Source organism: Eurosta solidaginis, chromosome 4 (genome assembly GCF_040869045.1).
Source record: "Eurosta solidaginis isolate ZX-2024a chromosome 4, ASM4086904v1, whole genome shotgun sequence".
Classification (NCBI taxonomy): domain Eukaryota; kingdom Metazoa; phylum Arthropoda; class Insecta; order Diptera; family Tephritidae; genus Eurosta; species Eurosta solidaginis.
Genome location: NC_090322.1, coordinates 24,649,172 through 24,665,464, shown reverse-complemented (window position 1 = coordinate 24,665,464; position 16,293 = coordinate 24,649,172). Strand labels below are relative to the sequence as shown.

The window sequence follows — 16,293 nt, the reverse complement described above, 5'->3', positions numbered from 1 at the left end:
CCCTACAAGACGGAGGTAACTAGTTCACCCACACATTCAAAGCTTTTTCGCTCTCCACTAACCCATCGACGTTTCTTGCTGTCATCGAAATGACAGCGTCATCTTAATACGACAATTTATTAATTATTCCGGGAAACATTTTAAAACGATGAAAAACTATAATTGTGGTAATTAAACTAAAAAAGTGCGTGTGCTACGGGCTTTTAGGTGTGACGTGTGTTAGCTGTGTAGGCACTTCTAAATTAACCTGGCGCATTAACTACAGGCAGCCAAGTCCTCTTGCCACCAATTGGAATTGGAAGATTCGATTTCCAAAACCAAAAAAAGTAACGTTTTCAAGACAGTGCACAACCTAAACAAAGGTGGATCCAAAAGACGCGTGTCGAGATCCGTTTTTAGAATCTGAAAGTTGTATAGAACCCACGGGATGGCCTAGAAGGTTTCAGGTGGTCATACTAAATCGCTCCCGGGGAGTGTCCTTATCGCTACAACCAAAGCAACATTATTTACTCTCTGCTTTTCATTCATACGTATGTGTATTTTTAAATAATAAAAAAAATGTTATATTATTCTAATATATATCATCTTTGCCGGGGTGCGATTCAGCTCAGGATATGCCAAAACAACAAGAAACCTACAATTAAATGCAGATTCACGTGTCATTTGCCAAGGATTTACCGGTAAACAAGGTACTTTCCACAACCAACATGCTTTGGAATACGGTACAAAATTGGTTGGATGTATTTTCCCAAAAAAGGGTGGAACTACGCATCTTGGTTTGCCAGTATTTGCTTCGGTAATTTATATTGATTAAAAATTGCAATAGTAGATAATGTAATGTGAATTAAAATTGAATAGATAGCCGAAGCAAAAAATGCAACTGATCCGCATGCAACTGTTGTTTATGTGCCGCCACCGTGAGCTGCTGCTGCTATCATAGCAGTATTACAAGCACGACATTTCTTTGATTGGTTGCATATAGTGATGGCTCGATATTTCGCTATTGGTGATTGCATCGCCGCTATTGACAAATCGCTAATAGCTATAGCTATTGCAATCCAAATATATCAGTGATTGGCTATTTTCCTTCATTCGATTCTTTTGAATGACAATCACCTCTGGCAGAATATCGCCAATAGCGATTATAGCGATTGGCGATTTTCCTTCAGCATGGAATTCTAATACTAATAGCAGCGATGCAATCATCGATAGGGAGATATCGTTCATCATTGCTCATCTGTGTGCTTTACTTTCCGAAACAGCGAACGGAACAAAGCAAACTTGTGCAACAACTAGAACGACGACATTGTGAAGTCGGCTAGAAAAGCAGCCACGTGGTTTGGGTAATTTTTACAGACAAGCGAAAGATCGAACTCAAAAATAATCAACGCAAAGATCAAAGAGACCGCAAGGCACAACTCATTCAAAAGCAATTATCGAAGTGCAGAGGTATATAGAAGAAACTGTAATTGCACGAAAAGTTGATCCTTTTTTATGGTGGCAGAAAAACAATTACAAGTATCCCAATCTATCTCCTATAGCTCGCGAAAAGTTGGGGTGTTTAGGAACATCGGTTCCCTGTGAAAGACTATTTTCTCAAGCCGGCCTTATTTTAAGCGAGAGAAGAATGCGCTTAGATGATGAAAAGGCTAAAATCCTTATCTTTTTAAACGCCAATCATAAAATATAAAATTCGTTATGTTTTGATTTTATATTTAAGTATTTATAATAAAATAATTAATATTTGTCAAAATATTAAACAAGCAATATAAGTTTAAACTTTAATTTCATGAAATGTATAAAAGAAATGGAATGACTGAATTTTTTTGTTTTTAATTACACTATGTGACGCCAAATAGACATGGGTCTTTAGACTTGGCCTAAGATTGATTGCCTGTGTTATTCATAAGTTCATACTTCTAGGCAGTAGCCGTTAACAGTTTTATAAAATTTGTGTTTTTGATGGTAAAATAAAAGAATTATAGAAACATATATCACTCGTCTTATTGTAAACAGATTAACTCAAAATTTAAGGTTTTTGGGAGAATGCAATTCGAGATTTGTCATATGGTTTGTATATGGTTGAATTCTCCGGCTAATTTCTAGGGCACTGCAGTGGGTGGCTAATTTTCTGCTAAAGAATATTTTTATAATAGTTTGAAGAATTTGCTATATTTTTCCTCTGTATTTTTAATTAAAAATTGATTCACTTTACTGTACAAATTTATGCAGCCAAATACAACTTTCAGAATAAATTCATACGGAATATTTCTGAATACATCGGTGTAGTATAATATAGTAAATAAATCATGTTTTTATGGTGTTACATATACAGATTTATTTCGGGTTGATTCATCTTACATTTAAAAATCAAAGCATTTTCAATTAACAAAATTATAAAACAAAGATGCATATACATTTATTTCAGCTAGTTTCATCTCATTGAGTGTAATACGAGTCTGAACATATTGTCGTCAGCCAGTTAATAATATATATCATAACATCTCAGAAAATTAGAATTTCACATTACATTAGTTTACAATTAAAGGTACATACTTTTTTCTTTTTATTCCAATTTTGGTTCATATATTCTAATAAAATTTAATTTAGTATAAATTAATGTATAACATTCAATCTACTCTGGTAAAAAGAGTTAAACATTCATTTTTTATATACAAGTATACAAATAATTGCAGATTCGCTTATTAAAGATAAATTAAAGCGATCGCCATAGCTGTAAGAAATAGCCATAGCTGTAAAAAATAGCCATACCTATATTCACTGATAGCTCAACATCGCTCTTCTGTATGGAATCGCTTGTTGAAATAAATCGATCGCTATAGCTATAAAAAATAGCCGATATTCAAAAATAGCCATATCTATTTTCGCTGATAGCTCAAAATCGCCATATCGTCCATCACTAGTTGCATAATCGAAATTGTGCCCTAACATGATATGGTTCGCGTTAAGCACGCTATGTTAAAGCAAAATAAATCTGTAATAATCGGGGATTGCCCATATTGCTTTTTTTTTTAAATGTATGAAAACATTTATTTGAAGCAATTTTTTAATTTTATAATTTATTTAATAATTTGGGAAAAATTTAAACAACGTGACATCAGGACGGACAAGGCGACAGCTGTTTCGATTATACCTTGTAAATCTCTTCAAAGCCTTTTCTCCCGGGAGTGGGAGTCGAACTCGCACCCCTACGATAGTTGAAATGGTTGTAAACGCATTCAGCTACGTCATGCCTGTTGTGAAGTCTTTCCCAATTGCCTTCTTTATGCATATTTTAATCTTTTACACATTGCATACTTCGTATGCAATTATGTGTTAAAGCTATGCTTGTTTTCATACATTTAAAAAAAAAGCAATATGGGCAATCCCCGATTGTTAAAAATCATACAAACAGACAAAATTGGTTAATTCGTTGTAGTTCTATAAATAGAACGAAAACAACAACAAAAACCAAAGTTTTTTTGAAAACCGCCGTACCAAGCATAGCTTTAACACATAATTGCATACGAAGTATGCAATGTGTAAAAGATTAAAATATGCATAAAGAAGGCAATTGGGAAAGACTTCACAACAGGCATGACGTAGCTGAATGCGTTTACAACCATTTCAACTATCGTAGGGGTGCGAGTTCGACTCCCACTCCCGGGAGAAAAGGCTTTGAAGAGATTTACAAGGTATAATCGAAACAGCTGTCGCCTTGTCCGTCCTGATGTCACGTTGTTTAAATTTTTCCCAAATTATTAAACAAAATAAATCTCGTCTAGTCAGGCCCGATTGTCCAGGATCTTCGCACCAGAAAGGGTAAGTAAATTGCCTACCATATTAAATATATAAACAACATGTATGAATTTGTTAGTGATAATTTGTCATGCTTTTGTTGATAATCAACTGAAGAAGGCAAATACCAAAGAGTTCGAAGTTCATGTAAATACCAATTGATTTCTTTAAATAGCGTTTGGAGAACAAACCCCATATGCATGTATGCATACAACTGCATAGAAAGGGAGGGATTAATTAATTATGATCAGTAGATTTATACGATTTTTATTATTTTCCCTGCGTCGCCGTTGCCGTTACATTGCTTTAAGAGAGGACATCAACACCTTACCCACAACCAGTTAAAATTTTAGTAAATTTTGCTCTTTTCATTACTGATTCAAAACGTGGGAAGTTATATATGTAGCATTCCATGGAGAATGGTAAATTTTAGTAGACTTTCGCATTGCGGTCATTATTAATATTCAATCCCTAGAAGGTTCAATGTAGTCATATCAATAGGTCCGGAGATGGTCGGGTTAGTACCTCAATGGTGCTTGTTACCGGAACGTAGATATATAATTTATTGAGGATTGCACAGTGACTTGCACATCTCCTTCACAGCACCTCATCGTAGCCGACTTCTTTGATGAACCCTAGCAGAGTTCTTGGCTTGAGGGATTAAATGTGGGAATGCACTGGCCATGGTGAGCCCATAAACTTAGCCCTACGTTTTGAGATTGCTTCGTATTCTTGGAGGATATGGTCCGCCGTCTGCTGATCGATCACAAAATCGGCATGTGTTATTCGATAGTATGCCCACTTTCTGCATACGGCTGCTCAGTCTATAATGCCCTGTAAGAACAGCTCTTGGGGTTCTTCGGTTATCTTTCGATAGGTCTATTATTGCCCTGTAGCGACTTGTGCTATAACTTCCTAACAGTAACTTAGATTTTCTCAAACATGGCGTATTGCTCCAGTGTTCTTCTCTCGGGGTGCGACAGATCACAAATTGTCATCAATGTCCTCTAACGGGAGTCCAAGGAAACAGAAAGTTTCAACAGGGGTGTACCATAATGAGAGGAGTTTAAGAGGCGTTGATTCCACAATACAGCTAAAGAGATGGTTGGTGTCAAGTAGGGACACATTATAAGCAAGACATATGTTTTGTATGTCGGGGTTGATTCTGGATAGGTAAGAGTTTAACCTGTTACAGTATCCAGATCGAAGTTGGGCTAGAGTGACTCCCGTTTCCTTATGGAGAGTGCGTTCCTACTCTGCTAGTTTTTTTCTTTGAGTACAGGATTCACCGGGCAATTCCTGGCATAGAGGTCCGACGCCTGTTTGTGGAGTTCACTCAGGACCTGCTTGTGTTTTTCAGCTTCATACGGCTGTGTTCTCAGGTGGCGTATTTTCTCATAATGTAATGAGGGCGTGAACAACAAGAAGCCACAAAATATTTGTAAAAGTTACGAGGACGTCGGGTTTTTGGATCAAGCCCAGAGCAACCTGTCCGATGCAACCATCCCTTGCACGTGACACACTGACAAGAGTATGACCGTCCAAAAAAGATTCTTTTCCGGCAAACGCAGCAAAACCATTTCTCATGACCGGGGTCAGGAGAAGGACACGGATTGGGTTCGATACCTTCCCGGAGGAGGAGAGTATGGCGCAGACCCGCTGCAGGAATCTGCTGGGAGGATGATAATTTGTGGGAGGGACGCAACAAACTAAACACTAGAGTCCGCCTGCTCATTACCCTATACTCCCCTGTGGCCTGGGACCCAGTGCAACAGTACTACGTTGTGCACCCAAGGACCAGTGCTGACTTTATTTCGAACGCCACAATTGCCTTTAGTGGGGCCTGACTGTCTGACTGAGTATGGCAATTGTTTCATTGGAGTATCAGCGCTGAAGGTTCAGCTTAGCGCACCAACATATGGCGAATACTTCCGCTTGAAAGCTGCTCGTATGTGCTTTTAGAGGTACTGATATTTTGGCTCTTTTTGGCTTCAATCCCCTCTGGCGTCGAACCAGGGCCGTAGAGAGAAAATCCGGGCCCGGGACTAAAAAAATTTACGGGCCCCTATAGAAAATCCACTAATACATTTGATTAACGTGAATTAATGACGTTTCATTCATAAATCATTATTGATGGATTACATTAAAAAAAAATTTTGCCACATCAACTAAATGATTTTTGGCTAAGAGCTGACAATAAAATTAACACAGAATATTTACTATTTGTTTTATTTTATTGTAACGTAGAAATAAAATTCTCTTTTAACAGCCACATATTATTTCAAATAATCTTTTCTAGTTATTTGGTAACATTTTCATACATTTCTGATAAATTTAATGATGATTATAAATTTTAATTGTTCAATATAGAATGTTCGGATATCAAAGAGTGGCTTTACTTGCTTTTTTCGCTGCAAAATTTTTTATAATAATATCAAAATTTAACTGTCTTGCCAAAACGGATGCAACACAAAGCGTGGCAAGTCCTAAAACTCGCTCTTTAGATGAACACGATCTATGAAAGTCTTTCATTCTTGAAAGGACGCTGAAGGAACGTTCTGCACTAGATACAGTGGCAGGTAAAGTGCAAAAGGTACGTAAACCAATACAAAAGTTGGGGGAAAACTGTATACATATTTTGAAAATAGACAGCATTTAGCAATTCCAATGGTGACAACCCTTAATCAAAATTTGCTTCGTAAATGTGTTTCAAGTGAACTATTTCACATTCTAAGCTTTGAGAAATATCCGACTTGTATTTTTCGACAAATTTTGCTGCGCTCGCCCGAACCGTAGTTTCATCCATGTCTTAAATTGCCACAAAAAGGAAAACTTTTCGTTCAAATTTCTCATAGCTGCAAATCGTTCAGTAATGCCAGTGATTACCGAATCAACGATCACCAAGAATGTATTGTTTTTGAAATCAGACCCTGAATCATCCGTAATCATCTCGTTTAAATTATCTTCAGAACGCCTTTTGGGTTTTCTCTTTCGAATGTCCGGAAACTTTGGCGAGATGTTCAATTGAATAACAACTGTTTTGCATTCGTTTAAAATTGTTTCCCATTGGTTCCTGATCAACTTCAAATCAGCTAGATGTCGGACCTCAACATCTGTGGTGACGTCTCTCGCTTGGAGGACCACGCTTCTTTCATTAATGGTAGGGTTTTGAACCAAATTGAGGACAGCAAGATACATTCGAACTTGTTGATGTACTTGAGAATGCCGGTAACATCGCCGTATGCCTCTCGTATGCGTAAGAGGGGACTAAAATATCAGATTCCAGGGGCTGTGTAGCGCAAACCTGCAGGTTGCCAGCGCAATATATAGCTTCCCCAAACCTAATTGTCAACCTCACCTATCCGCGGCGAATCCTGTTTCACTAACAGACGCGGCTCTGGCGACCCCAATCTCCTCATGGAACTTGGGATGGGGAGGGAGGGGATGGCCTGAAGGTTTAATGTGGTCACATAAATCGTTCCCGAGATGGTCGGGCTAGCACCTTAATGCTGATGTGGTACCGGAGCGTACCGGATCTGTATCCGGCAAAGGACCATCACATCGATAATACTCCTCAAAGCCTTCGGGGAGCAACCTTATCGCTACAACAACAACAACAACAATAGAGTTACTCCTACCCCAGAAAATGGTCAACATTTATAGTGCATACAAAGAACATTTCAACTCACCAAATTCACTCATATTAACAGAGTATATGTGGAACTTAAGAGCGAATTGAGAGTTTCACAAAGTTGCACTGCCACACCGCCATTTTATACAGGGTAAAAGTGTAACGCTTTTGCGTTGCGAGCAGGCAAGAATTTTCACAAAAGAATGAAATACCCCGTAAAGGCGTTGCCTGTTTTTTAGAATAGAACAACGCTTGCGTAACACTATCCAGAAAAGAAAACGCTATCATAGCTGCGGGTTGCACAAGGCGAGTAATCATTCGAGTTTTTGTCGAGAAAGTGACGTTGTTGTTGTTGTTGTTGTAGCAATGCTCGCCCCACCTAATAGCCGCGACCGATCACAAATTGTCATCAATATCCTCTAACGGGAGTCCAAGGAAACTTGCCGTTTCAACAGGGGTGGACCATAAGGAAAGGGGTGTTAGAGGCGTTGGTTCCACATTACAATTGAAGAGATGGTTGGTGTCATGTGGGGACACATTGCAAGCAGGGCATACATTTTGTATGTCGGGTTTGATTCCGGATAGGTAAGAGTTTAACCTGTTACAGTATCCAGAACGAAGTTGAGCAAGAGTGACACGCGTTTCCCTGGGGAGTATGCGTTCCTCTTCTGCGAGTTCTGAATATTTTTCTTCATAAAGGTCCGACGCCTGTCTATGGAGTTCACCAAGGACCTGCTTGTGTTTTTCCGCTTCATACGGCTGGGTTCTCAGGTGCCGTACTTCCTCAAAATGCTTACGGAGATGACTCCTTAGGCCCCTAGGCGGTGCTGGTTCGTCAATCAGATGTCTGTTGGGATGCCCAGGTTTCTGGGTATTCAACAGAAACTGTTTGGTCAGCATCTCATTTCTCTCCCTGATGGGTAGTATTCTCGCCTCATTATGCAGATGGTTCTGGGGACATAAGAAGACAGCCCGTGGCGATTCTGAGAGCAGTATTTTGGCAGGCCTGTAGTTTCTTCCAGTGGGTGGTTTTTAGGCTTGGCGACCATATGGGTGACGCGTAGCACGTAATCGGCTGGCTAATTGCTTTGTATGTGGTCAAGAGCGTTTCTTTATCTTTTCCCCAGGTACTGCCAGCAAGGGATTTGAGGATTTTATTACGGCTCTGAATTCTTGGAACAATTTCGGTTGCGTGCGCACCAAAATGTAGATCCTGATCAAACGTCACACCCAAGATTTTGGGGTGTAGGACAGTCGGTAGCGTAGTGCCATCGACGTGGATGTTCAATATGGTCGACATTTGGGGCGTCCATGTTGTAAATAAGGTCGCGGAAGATTTAGTCGGCGACAATGCCAGGTTTCGCGAGGCGAAAAAACTGGAGAGATCAGGGAGATAGCCGTTTATTTTATTGCATAGCTCATCGATCCTTGGGCCTGGGCCTGTGGCCATTATTGTGCAGTCATCGGCGTAGGAAACGATTGTGCCTCCTTCCGGTGGTGAAGGTAGCTTAGATATGTAGAAATTAAACAAAAGCGGGGATAGGACACCACCCTGTGGCACCCCTTGTTTACTTCTTCTTTGTTTTGATGTTTCGTTTCTGAATTGCACCGATGCCTTCCGACCACCCAGATAATTTGCGGTCCACCTTTTAAGACATGGGGGAAGGGTAGACCCTTCCAGGTCTTGCAGTAACGAGCCATGGTTGACCGTATCAAACGCTTTTGATAGGTCTAACGCTACGAGTACTGTTCTATGGTGGGGATATTGATTCAAACCGCAATTTATCTGGGTGCTAATGACATTTAGCGCGGAGGTGGTGCTATGGAGTTTTCTGAAGCCATGCTGATGAGGGGCTAGCTGCAAATGTGCTTGGAAATAAGGGAGCAAAATGGCTTCAAGCGTCTTTGCCACTGGCGATAGGAGAGATATCGGACGATATGACTCACCTACGTTAGCTGGTTTCCCAGGCTTTAGTAGCGGGACCACCTTGGCCGTTTTCCATTTCTCGGGTATGACAAAGGTGGAAAGAGACAGGTTGAAGACATGCGCTAAATATTTGAAACCCTCTTTCCCTAGGTTTTTAAGCATCGGCATGGCTATGCCGTCTGGGCCCACTGCTTTGGATGGTTTAGCGCGACCAATGGCGTCCTCAACCTCTCTAGCGGTGATGGTAATTGGTGACGCGCTGAGTTTGTGTTTATGTGCGTGTCTATTGGCTCTCCGTCTATCTTTGTCGACCGTAGGATGCATTATATATTGTCGGCAGAAAGCGCTCGCGCATGTTTTCGCATCCGACAGCACCTTATCGCCAAAGGCGATGGAAACTTTGTCTTTGTGCTTAGTCGGATTCGATAGGGACTTTACGGTGGACCAAAGTTTACCTACACCGGTAGAGAGGTTACAACCTCTTAGGTGCTCTTCCCATTTCGCCCGCTTGTGTTCGTCCACAAGCAATCTGATGCGTTGGTTTATATCCCTTATTTGGGGGTCGCCTGGATCAAGCTGTCTTATAAGGTCGCGTTCCCTCGCTAAGCTCGCGGCCTCCGCCGGGAAGTGGGGCCGGATTTCGGAAATTCTCCCGGCGGGAATGAAATGTGCCGAGGCGGATTCAATGACCTTACTTAAGGCACGCTCCCCTTGGCGGGCATCAGTCGGGATAGGGAGGGCAGCAAAGCTGCTGTCTGTTGCAGATTTATATTCTTCCCACTTTCCTTTTTTGAAGTTTATGTAAGTGCGTTTTTCGGTGACGATGAAGTCGGCGGTACGCTCGAACGAAATAAGTATGGACAGGTGGTCGGATGCCAATGTTACCATCGGCTGCCAGTTGACGCAGTTTACGAGTTCTGCGCTCACGATTGAGATATCTGGCGAGCTATGATAGCTTCCCACCATACGTGTGGGGGCGTCTCCGTTTATTGTGCAGAACGTCGTTTCGTCTATTTGATCCGCCAACATCTCACCCCTACTGTCCGCCCGCAAGTTTGAATGCCATAGGTCGTGATGGGCATTGAAATCGCCTAAGATAATGCGATTGTTGCCAGTGAGTAAGGCCTCGATATTAGGGCGGTATCCACTGGGGCAACAGGTGACAGGAGGGATGTAGATGTTGATGATTTCTAGGTTTGCATCGCCTGACCGGACAGATAGGCCTTGACATTCTAAGACATTGTCACTGCGGTCGATGCCAGGATCAAAAATATGATATTGCACAGAGTGGTGTATAATAAACGCGAGGCCGCCTCCATTTCCGCTCTCGCGGTCTTTCCTGTGGACATTATAACCAGAGCAGGTCTGCAATGCAGATCTTGCTGTGAGTTTTGTCTCTTGAATCGCAGCAATGCGGATGTTGTGCCACTTCATGAAATCGACTATCTCCGTAATCTTCCCAGTTAGTCCATTACAGTTGAACTGCAGAATTCTGAAGTGCATGAGGGGTGACGCCGCCACTCTAGGGGTAAGTGAGGGGTGACTACGCCTAGGTTGTGGAAGGCCAGGACGCAATTGCTGTTGTGGCCTTGGGACTGGGCGCCCTTGGGCAAGCATTGGGGTACCCGGATGATTTGGGTTTGCGACCTGGCAACATGGCGCGATGAAACCCGTCGAGGGGTTGCCGTCGCGGAGACCAGAACATCTAGGAAAGTGGCACCACCCAAGGCAGGAGCTGCATTGAGCGGATGTCGCAAACCTATATATTCTGTGCTGGCAGACGGTGCAAACGGAGGCAGGGACTAAGAGTCTGTTTCCCTGACCTGCACGATTGCTGCCAGAAAAGAGGGGGGGGAGAAAAAGACGGGGGCAGGGGCTGATGCTCAGCATTGCTACCAGCTCTACTACGAAGGTAGTAGTTATGAGTGGTATCAGCTGTTTGAGTTGTTGGCGCCGTGGGGCGCGAGCAGCAGCGGGTACTTGTTGTGGCTTGCTGAGCAGCGAAGCTGCTGGAAGGTAGTGGGGATACGCTTAGGCGTAGACTACGGGACGCCCTTGGGCGTGAGCAGCAAGGAGCCACAAAAGATTTATAAAAGTTACGTGGACGTCGGGTTTTGGGATCAAGCCCAGAACAACCTGTCCGATGCAACCATCCCTTGCACGAGACACACTGAACAGAGTATGACCGTCCTAAAAAGATTCTTTTCTGGCAAATGCAGCAAAACCATTTCTCAGGAAAGTGACATAGTGCTCCGTTGTAAGCTCCTTTCATATTGGCGCCGTTATCGTACCCTTGTGCACGACAATCTTCAATCATGTATGGCAAATTAGATCAGCGATTTTCTGAGCAGTTTTTTGGTTACAATTCACGAAAGCCAAAATCTGTTCTGGAATTGTAAATTTGTTGCTTTCGAATTGAAATGGAGTGAGCGCAAAATGAACGTAGTCAACGTGACTAGCATCAAGCATAGCATCAACGATAATAGCAAAATACTTAGCTTTCTTGCCTTGATCTAATATAGTTTCCCTCACATGCTTTGCACAAATTTCTATAAACTCGTTCTGAATGTCTGGGGAAAGATAGTGAACTTGTAAACGTTTGTGCTGCTATTGTGAAATCCTAACTTTCTCCAAATGATCTCTAAGTATAGGATCATAATCGCTTATGAGATCTTAGATGCCCAAAAAATGTCCATCCTTTCGGTTTTTGAAAAAAAAAAATATTGTCCAAAATTCTATATAAAATTTCTTTCCACTTTTGAGTTTCAGTGATTAGCTGTTCATTGATAAGTGTATCAATTGTAGCCTCCTTTCGAATTAGGTTTTGTAAAGATCGCCATTGAATATAACATTTAATGTGATCTTCAGTATTTTCGTGTGATGGCAGTTTAGCGTATAGCTTCTTCCATACCTGCAATTTCGAATATTCGCCAGGACAACAAATTTTAGGTCGATTTACAGTATTGGTGCTTAACAGACGACATGGTAGACAATAAAAAGCATTGCTACTGGCAGTCCACACCAACCAGTGGCGCTCCACTTTCTCTCCATTTGGTAAGATTCTGTTCAACAACGAGGTAGGCAATGCCTCGTCATGACAATCACGTGGAAAAATAACAGGGCACTTTTGATGACCTCGACGAATTATTTCGTTAACTTCTTCAGATCGCAAAAACTCATTATTCACGGTACCGATATCGAAGTCGTTTAAATAATCTAGACTTTGATACAGAGTTGGTAGTATTGTTGGAAGGCTTTTTGAAGACGAACCTTCATCAGTGTTACCACGGAAACTTTACGATTTCGGATTCATGTAAACATATATTTTTGTTTGATGTTTTTATTGTCTCCTCACTGTTCGAGGGACCAGGTAAAAAATCATTATCAATATTCGTTGCTTTTGAAATTCGGCTTAAAATTTCCAAATGGAACAACTAAAGACTCCTGAATTAAAAAAAATGTCTTAGTACCTCCAAATCGCGGGCCCCCCGAGAAATACCGGGCCCCCTGAGAAATATCGTGCCCTGCGCTTGCCAGGCTAAGGCTCCAGCTATTAGGAGTGATAAAGCTGTCAGATCTAGAAGCAGCAAGTGGCTTAAGTCCTAGGAAGCTTCTAGTATTTGTCAAGAGGACGGAGTTTTTTTATAACATAGGTCCTGGTTCTTGATAGGGTTTTCAGCTTGGTCGTTAAAACAAACTTCTGGTAACACTACGGACTCATTCAGTCTATGTGAGATCCTCATGAACCGGCCACTTCAACCTAACCTATATTTTGTGTTTTGGTTTTTACTTTAGAATGAAGGTCGCCAGAGCCTCGGCTGTTAAAGAAACAGGATTCGCCACGGGTAGGTGACGTTGACAATTGGGTTGGAGATGCTATATATTGCGCTGGCAACCCATTGAAAGGATTGCGCTACAAAACCCCTTGAATCAATTTGGTATTTTAGTCGCCTCTTACGACAGGCATAGCTACCACGGGTATACTCTAATACTCTAAGCCCACTAACCCGCTGTAGCCATGAGAAGCGTGAGTGCACTTTGGGTGTCGCAAGGCAAGTTCCGTCGTGCCTGGTGTTGTTGGGTGAGCGGCCAGGCAAGGCAGCAGGGTACACATGCACCATTCAGGAGGATACCCTCGCTGAGCCCAGAAAATCTGGGAAAATTAGATGTACTGCTCAGATCCAGCAAACGAGTATGTTCTGTACTGGCATATGATAAACTTGCAGACAACCAAACGTTTACTTTCCCGTCCAAAAGGGAATTGATGCTCGGCACTGCTGCTAAAGAAGAATAGACGTAGTCATATCAATTCGTTCCCGGGTTACTCGGGGAAAGTAGTTTTAGCAGTACTTTGCCCGTTTCAATTTGCACATCCATTCAAAGAACTTCGCATAATGGATTAAACAGTCATCTGCATTTATTCGTTTTTGTTTTTGTAGCACGCCTAATTTACTATCTTTTACCGCAACATCTATCAATTATCCCTTGTTATAATCTTCGGGTACCCCCGCTACGGGAAGATGCCTTGGCATGGTGGAGGTTCACTTGAGTTTACTTTACAGGTCCTGATTCTGGTTATCTGAAATCCCCTTGAGTATCCTGTATTTATTAAGCACTTCCGGTTATATTAAAAACTTATTATCTATCCTTACTGATATTCGTTTCTTTTTCATTCTAGGTAATTCGATTTGACGATGTGGGCATAGCAATATTCCAGCTGTGGCTGTAAGAAGAACGTACATTTGCTCAAACTACAAGAAAACTGCGACAACTGTCCCTCGGCCTTTTAAGTATCACATATAAGGCCCTACCACGCATATTATGGGAAAGGGTCAAGTTCAAAGGCTCAACATCACCTGCAAATCGACTTTGATAGCACGAAATGGGGCTGCATATATTCCGGTATTATATCTACAACACTCATATCTATGCAAACTGATACTAACAACACCACCCGCGCAGGAAAAATTGAGCACCATCAGTGTGAGCTTCGAAACTCAAAATGGTTTCAGAAAGGGCAAGATTACGAATGAGTTTATGTCTTTACATATGTAGTTTGTACATATAAATATGCACATATGTAAGGTTTGCTAGAAAATTAAGGAAATTATTTGTAAAAACCATTGTATACATAATTTATTCATAATTAAATATTATTTAAACCAAAGGGACGCGTTTCATTCATATAAAAAGCGAATTGACAGAAGGTAACCGGTATGGGCAAAGAGGATAGATATAATAAGAGACGTCAATCGGCAAAAAGTAGCGAATTTGCTCGCTGGAACGAAGCAACGAATGTTGACTGAGACATAGTCGGCCAGTTGTTGCCCATTTATATTCTTATTTCATTTTACTCATTTGTGGTGTATTTCATAGTGTACAAGTACAAGTGTGTTGACTTATCTGTCAAGCATTCTGACAGGCACTCGCTGGATTCGGAATGACAGCGAATTCAAAATGGATACCATTACCGAGTGCGCCGAATGATTGAAAAATTGAAAAAGTCGATACGATTGGTAGTCAAAAATGTTGTCGTTGAGACCAAAAATGCGACTCTAGACCTGAGATTTCCATCAGGTGAGCGAGGCTGTTTGTAGTTTTGACGTTTATCGCTTAGTGAACACACTTGGTATAGGTACACTATGGTGTATTTTCTCGGCGGCTATTATGAATGTGGGGAAATATGCCAAAATGAAATGAGTATCCATATTTACTTGAGCTCTTTGCAGATTTTGAGTTTTTGTGTATTTGCAGCAAATTGCAGAAATTTTGCTTATTTGTTTACAAACAAAAACCTATTCATATAACCAAAATATGCCCTTTCATGAAATGTATGTAAATTAATCATACATTTATGAATTATCCCATCCCCTTTTGTTAATAAATTAAAATGTTAGGAAAATGTATGCAAATTGAATTATGCATGCAAATAGTGTTTTGCCGACGTCATTTGCACACAAGGAGTTTTTGTGCACACGAAAACCATTGCATATTCATAAAACTTTAATTTAGTTATTATTTGGACAATGGGTGGGAGGGGAGGTATCTATAAAGAAATTTCCTAAAGCATTTTATATTTGTTATTCAGGACAATGATGTAAGTACCTACATATGTACTTGATTATTTTCAAAGGCAGGTTTGATAAGCCAAGTCAAACTTAAATACATTTGACCTGCCTCAAATCAACCCTTAAATATGTAAATAAGACCAACAATACACAAAAGACATGTGCCTGTTGATCAGATGTTGAGCATTGTATCATTGAATATATATATATGAAAATACTAACCAAAGCAAAAAAGCACAAATGTACATACATATATACATATTCAATAATACTCCAATTAAAGGCAGCCATGTATAAAAACCTTGGTCGCTTTTATGCTGTGGCAGTGTCTTATGCGGCAGTTACCCACCGACGTGTGCCGTACGTAAGGACGTTTGTCGTACGAAGCATGTTTGACCGAACTCTCAAGCCCGTAGGAATCAATGTGTGCGTCTGTGTACATGTACATAACATATTTGTGTGTGTATTGTTTACAGATAAGCACTGTTGCCATTGACCATTTTGCATGTATGCTTATGGAAACATCAACTTTTTCCAATTTAATTTTTGATATTGTAAAAGGCCGGAATACATATTAAATAAGTATAAATAGATTAAATATTTATAATCAGCACTTTTACATAATTATTTCGAATTATTTCCACAATTTTTCAAACTTTAATTAGGCGTTTTTGCATAAAATTGCAAACGGTCAAAAATTAGCGCACAAAAGTTTACTAGGCAACTCTGTCTAGTGAGAGAGCGATCAGCTGACACGTTCTTACGGAAAAAATCAAAATTGTTTTGATTTCTACGTTCCGGGCTACGTACGTACGGGCGTTGCACGTCGGTGAGTTTTCGTTTACATTGCACACTCATAAGATAGGTCG

At 40.9% G+C, this 16,293-nt stretch overlaps 1 protein-coding gene and 2 long non-coding RNA genes across 5 annotated transcripts in view; 2 read left to right on the top strand and 1 right to left on the bottom strand.

Annotated features, from left to right (window-relative positions):
• LOC137249331 (solute carrier family 7 member 14) overlaps positions 1-16,293 on the bottom strand; it is a 239,002-nt gene that overhangs the window by 177,077 nt on the left and 45,632 nt on the right. The window lies entirely within an intron of this gene.
• Positions 70-2,020, top strand: LOC137249339 (uncharacterized). 2 transcript variants are annotated; one of them, XR_010952349.1, is made up of 3 exons: positions 70-530; positions 607-796; positions 863-2,020. It is a non-coding gene; the product is annotated as an uncharacterized lncRNA (long non-coding RNA). The 2 variants fall into 2 exon arrangements; XR_010952348.1 differs by having other exon boundaries at positions 859-2,018.
• On the top strand, positions 3,767-14,442 carry LOC137249340 (uncharacterized). The gene is made up of 3 exons (XR_010952350.1): positions 3,767-3,822; positions 6,169-6,391; positions 14,035-14,442. It is a non-coding gene; the product is annotated as an uncharacterized lncRNA (long non-coding RNA).